Source organism: Jatropha curcas, chromosome 5 (assembly GCF_041381405.1).
Source record: "Jatropha curcas cultivar XTBG-Jc1 chromosome 5, XTBG_Jcur_1.0, whole genome shotgun sequence".
Classification (NCBI taxonomy): Eukaryota; Viridiplantae; Streptophyta; class Magnoliopsida; order Malpighiales; family Euphorbiaceae; genus Jatropha; species Jatropha curcas.
The window spans coordinates 3,352,627-3,358,626 of NC_143155.1; the positions used below are offsets into that span (position 1 = coordinate 3,352,627).

At 28.0% G+C, this 6,000-nt stretch overlaps 1 non-coding gene across 1 annotated transcript; it reads right to left on the reverse strand.

Moving 5' to 3' along the window:
- Positions 1-2,469: 2,469 nt before the first annotated feature.
- On the reverse strand, positions 2,470-2,543 carry TRNAN-GUU (transfer RNA asparagine (anticodon GUU)). The gene has a single exon. It is a non-coding gene; the product is annotated as a tRNA-Asn (tRNA).
- Between the last annotated feature and the right edge of the window lie 3,457 nt (positions 2,544-6,000).

Consider the following 6,000-nt stretch of genomic DNA (forward strand, 5'->3'; position numbering starts at 1 on the left):
AAAGACGTTTTACCTTCTTTAGCTGCTGTAAAACGTACAAAATAGACTTTTGCTTATGTAATTAAGTCATGTGCTAATATCAAGGAATTAGGTTTTGGTGGGCAGGTCGATTGTTAGTAGAACATGGATTTGGATATATAAGGATGAGAAAATAGTGTCCTTACCGTTATTAGTCGTGTGAAAAATGAAATTCTGCAAATTTACTTGCCATTTTGATCAATTTACTATTAAGTTGCTTCTGAGTAAAATTACTTAACCGCTATTATGGCTTTGTGCATTTGGCTATTGGTTATGGCATCAACTATTCTTTTATGAATTTTGAAAAGTTGGTAGAATTCAATTGAATTTTATGTTTTTATGTGTTTGGTTTGAAAAGAGTTTAAAAATTAATTTAGAAATTTAACTCATTCGGATTGACTATAACTAAACTCAAATTCTATTAAAATTACAAGTTAGAGATGAATTTCAGAACATTAACATAATAATATTTGTAGGACTAAAATGCCCATAGACAGCCTATGTTTGCTTTTAAAATTTTTTATACACCATTTCTTCCTCGTGTTGTTGGTGTTAATTGGTTGTGGTACTAGACAATAAAATTAGATATTTTATGTTTCTGTTGGTTCTTTTTTCGGAAAATAGCAAGCTGTAAATTAATTGCGGGCGTGCTAGGCGTGTGAAGTATACCAATTGAAAAATAAAATGCGTTTGATTTGATTCTAGGCTGTGGGTTTCGTTTCATAGTATACTCTTCACCAGTTGTGCGATTAAAATAAAATTGGCGGAAGAAACTATAAAAGAGAGTTTGATCACTTGAAAAGTAAATAGAATTTTGATTGCTTGTGTTGAAATAAAAGCTTGTAATTACAGGTCATGTAAATAAATGCTCTTAGAAAAAAAATAAAGACAATGCTTTAAAAATTAAATTAATTGACTTATTGAAGAGTTTGATTTGCTTGTTGAATTCGTCCGAGAATTTTGGTTGTATTTTGTTGGGTTTCCTTGCTCCATTTATAAGTTTCACAAGCAGTTATCAAAAAGATCCGCTGATACATGTTTCCGTCATTGGCTCCCTTGGTCCCCGCTTTCTGTACTTGTCAACAACCGAGTGCTTGCACAACTGCAAATCACGTCTTGTTTATCTCTTTCTTTTAATTAATTAATTAATTAATAGAAATTAATTAATCAATTAATAACCCAAAACAATATTAATTGGGTTTCAATTAACTAAACATCCAAGCCCAAACTCAGAATACAAAACCCAAATTTAAAAATTCACAAAATGGGTTCAACAGTTTCACATTAACTTTTTACTATCAAGTTTATTTTATACTTATAAATTTATTCCATTCAGTTTTTTTTTTTTTTTGATAGAGTTAAAATTTATTGTCTTTTGATATTATTATTAAGGGTCATGTAAGAAGGGAGGATAAATGAATTCTAATTATGAAATCGTACCAAACATTCATTTTAATTTGTATAATACTAAATACATTAATTTCAATATGAATTCTAGCTAGAATTCGTTCTAAATCAACTCTGTAATAATTCATTTAAATTAAACATTAACTTAATATAATTTAATACTCTTAATTTCAAATTAATTGTCAATTATAGTCATCCATTAAAATAAAAATTAAAGAAATAATTGTATTACAAAATTAATTATCTCCCAAGATAGTAATATAATTATTATACTTAGTTAAATTATAAATGTTTTAATTTTCATGCTTTTTTTTTCTTTAGGACAGTGAATTTAAATCAACATTTATCTATCGAACATTTTTAACAAAAATTTTTTTAACTACGATGGAGGAAATTAAACCCGATTAGAAACTACATGAGGTTAAATAGCCCCATATATACAAATCAAAATCCAATAAATGATTAATCTTAAGAGGTTGCTCCTCAACCAACAGGACTTCAAAAACGAAAAATGATCCATATGTAAAGCCAAAAAATCAGTTAACTGTATTAGCATCACGAAAAATCTTAATCATACAAGCCTGTCATTATGGTTGCAATATAAACTTACATCTCTCTACTAGGTTTTTAACTCTCAAAGCACATTGATCATTATGTGGAATAAAATCAAAAGCAGCCGGTGAGTCAACTTGTAATACCATTTTAGGCCATCAACGATCCCATGTTATTTGAAGAGCATAAAAAATGCCCACAATTGAGCATTACAAGAATCTAGCCAACTTGAAAATTTTTATATTGAAATAATTTAATGAGTAAATTTGAAATGGAAATAACGAATTTGTTAATTAAGATAAAAAAGATTAATATTTATAATTTTTTTTAATTTTAATATTTATGAATAATCACAAAGGTTAGAAGAAATGAATAGAAACTCCAAATGTAATCTTCTTAATAAGTATATATAAAGCAAAATAGGGGTAATTACTTTGATACATAATACTTTTTTCTGTAAAGTAATAATAAAATAAAAAACATATTAAATATCGCTAGAAGGAGGGCTTGAACCTCCGACCTTGTGGTTAACAGCCACACGCTCTAACCAACTGAGCTATTCCAGCCTTGAAAATAAGTGTGGAAAAATTTTTTAATGACTATATTTTCTTAATTTAAGAATATTTTCAATTTATTGTAATTGATTGTAAGAGGTTGGATAAATTAAAGAGGATAGTACATTTTCATATATTAAAAATAATTAAGAGGAAGAGAGATTATTCTATTAATTCCTAATTTTCTTTTGCATTACTATATAAATTCAAAAAGGTTTATAAGTCAGTTCATCATTTTTAACATATGGTTGGATAGAATAAATTTAGCATGAATGCATTATTAATATTAGTTAGAACATAGAGTTTGTGATTTTTATTACTCACAATCTATAACCTGCAAAATTTTTAAAATGAAACAATTATGTATATGTAATGATTCAATAAATTAATATAAATATTATTATGATAAGCATATGAATGAATGTTATTATTATGGTTATTACATCAACATCAACCTTTAAGTGACTTTAATAAAATATATACTTAATAGCAAACAATAATAACAACAATTAAGTATTAATCTCAATTTAATTCGAATTGATTAATCTTTTTCTCCATTATGCTCTATTCATAAATCCAAATTAACATTAAGAAACCCTAAATCTTTTACTATAACTTTCCTCTATATGCTTTCAAGTCTACATCTTCCTCCCTTATCACCATTTACTACCACAGTATTACACTTGCTAACTGTAGCACATAACGGTTTACGTATAATATCATCAAATCATCTCGTACATCTTTCTTTTATTTTATTCTTAATTTATGATAGTTGTGTATTTTATTAGGTAATGATCATTTCTATTTTTATCCGATTCTGTGTGACCACATCTATTTCAACATTTGCATTTCCATAATATTTATTCGTGGACATTTTAGGTATTCTGTGAGTATTTCAATAATTTTAATTGGTTGATTATTTCAGTAACTTCATAATTACACTTTATTATTCTTGGTAATTTGTAACTTGTAATGAAACGTATGTTTTTATTACTTAATTTGAAATATTTGTGAACCAAAACCATCAGATAGTATGTGCGTTTGGACCAAAAAAAAATATTTTAAGTAAACAAATATTTTTTATTGAAATCATTAGTTAAGCTAGTGGACTTTTAATAAAGCACTATTCTCTCGTTCACTTTTTACTAACTAGTGGTCAAATTCCATATTTGAACTAAAATCACCAAATGTATTGTGTGTTTTAGTAGAAAGGTCATTGACAATTTAAAATTTTTATTTTGTATTCAAACCACCAATTGAATTGGTGGTCTCAATACCGAGTAAAAATTATTGTTGATTTATATAATTACTTTTTTTTCTAATTGCTTATCAGTATGTGTTACTTTTTTTATTTAAACTGCAACCGCTAATTCAATTGGTGGTTTTAATTTAACACTCTTTTTCCATGGCAAGACAAGCATTAGATTGGTAAATAGTTTTGATTTAGCATTAGATTGAGAAATAAATTTTTAAAGAATATTATTTTTGTCAAAAATGGGTAATTTTTCAAGAAATTATTGTGATTTATATTTGCATTACTTTAATTTAAATATTTTATTTATGTATTTAATTGAATGTTAAAAGATAAAATTAATTCATTCAAATAGTTTTTTTTTTGAAAATAATTAATTCAAATAATATTGTGTAAATTTAATATTTCAATTATTTCATTCCAAAATTCTTATTTGTATGTACTAATTGAATTCTATGCTATTAGAAATTTATTATTAATTTAATAGTATAGAGTTGAGATAAGTAAGTATTTGGGTATACTATCTTGTTACGTCACTATAAACTTTGAATTGAACTGGAATAAACGATTAAAAATTTAAAACCTAAAAAATTTACGAAATATTGAAAAAAAGTTTGAAATTTTTATTACTTTGAAAAGTATTTTAATAATATATATCACCGCAGTGTTATTAATTTCATTAATTATCTATACTATATATAAAAGTATGAATAAAGGATATAGGGTTCCTAAAATGCTCTTACAAAGTTTATGGATTCAAAAAAAAATGTCATTGAGGACTTTAATTTTATTGGTTGAAGAAGGTAATTCAATTTTGATTGGTTATATTAATTTTCTATTTGAATCTAAATTCCATTAGGAAGTCTAATCTAAATAAGAAATTGTTCAGTTTAATCTCATCCTATTTAAGAAGTTGTTCTATTATACCTGTTAACTATCAGAATTGAGAATTGAGGGTATTTGAAAATTCGTGCCTTTTTGGTGTAAATTTGGAGTATATATATTGGAATAAGGATAATTATGCTAGGATAAGGACTATAAGAATCCTATATTATCTGTTAGTTAGAGTTTATTTATGAGTCTAATATCTTTTTCTATTATTCTTTTATATATTTTATTATTGTATATTATTAATAGTCCCCCTTAGTTATTTGGTCATTTATGTCTAAAAGATATTGTCATGTGTTATATTATGTACATACTTTATTTTTTGTGATTACTAATTATTATATATACTTTTTGAGCATGGAGTTCCTTGCTTGTTTTTGTCAGTTCAGCAGTGGTTCTGTTTGGGAGAAATGGGGTGACGGTTCGTCTGCCTAAGGAGAACCTCAAGAGTCACTTCTTTTCAATTTATTTAATGGACTCTTTTATTTATCCGTTTTGTATGATTTTGAATGTTGGTGTAATTTCAATTTCTAACTGTTTTTAATAAAGTGTTTTCTATTAGAGTGGTGTATGTAAATTGTCGAAGCAAGGTTCTCCTTATCATTCCTAAGCATGAACTTTATTTAATTTGCCTTAACTCGAAATTTCATGGGCTAAAAGGAGCATTTTAACTGAAGGACTGCTTAAGTCTAAGCTGGAGGACTACTTAAGTCTGAGCCGAACTGGAGGACTGCTTAAGTCCGAACTGATATATTACTTAAGTCCGAGCCAAACTGGAGGATTGCTTAAGTCCGAGCTGATAGATTACTTAAGTTCGAGCCAAACTGGATGACTGCTTAAGTCCGAGCTAGTGGATTATTTAAGTCCAAACTGATGGACGCTTAAGTCCGAACTGGAGGACTACTTAAGTTTAAGTCGAACTGGTGGACTACTTAAGTCCGATCCAAACTGAAGGACTGCTTAAGTCCGAGTTGAACTGGAGGACTGCTTAACCCCGAGTGATGGACTACTTAAGTCTGAACTGGAGAATTGAGAATATCCGAACTGATGGACTTATCCTAGGTGATGAACCGCTTAAGTCCGAATTGGAGAACTCAGTATATCTGAACTGATGGACTTGGTGATGACTGCTTAAGTCTGAAATTAGAGAACTGAGTATGTTCGAATTGATGGACTTGGTGATGGACCGCTTAGGTCCAAACTGGAGAACCATGTACGTTCGAACTATGGACTTAGCTAAAGGACCGCTTAGGTCCAAGCTGGAGAACGATGTATGTCCGAACTGATGGGCTTAGTTAAAGGATCGCTTAGGTCCGAACTGGAGAACCA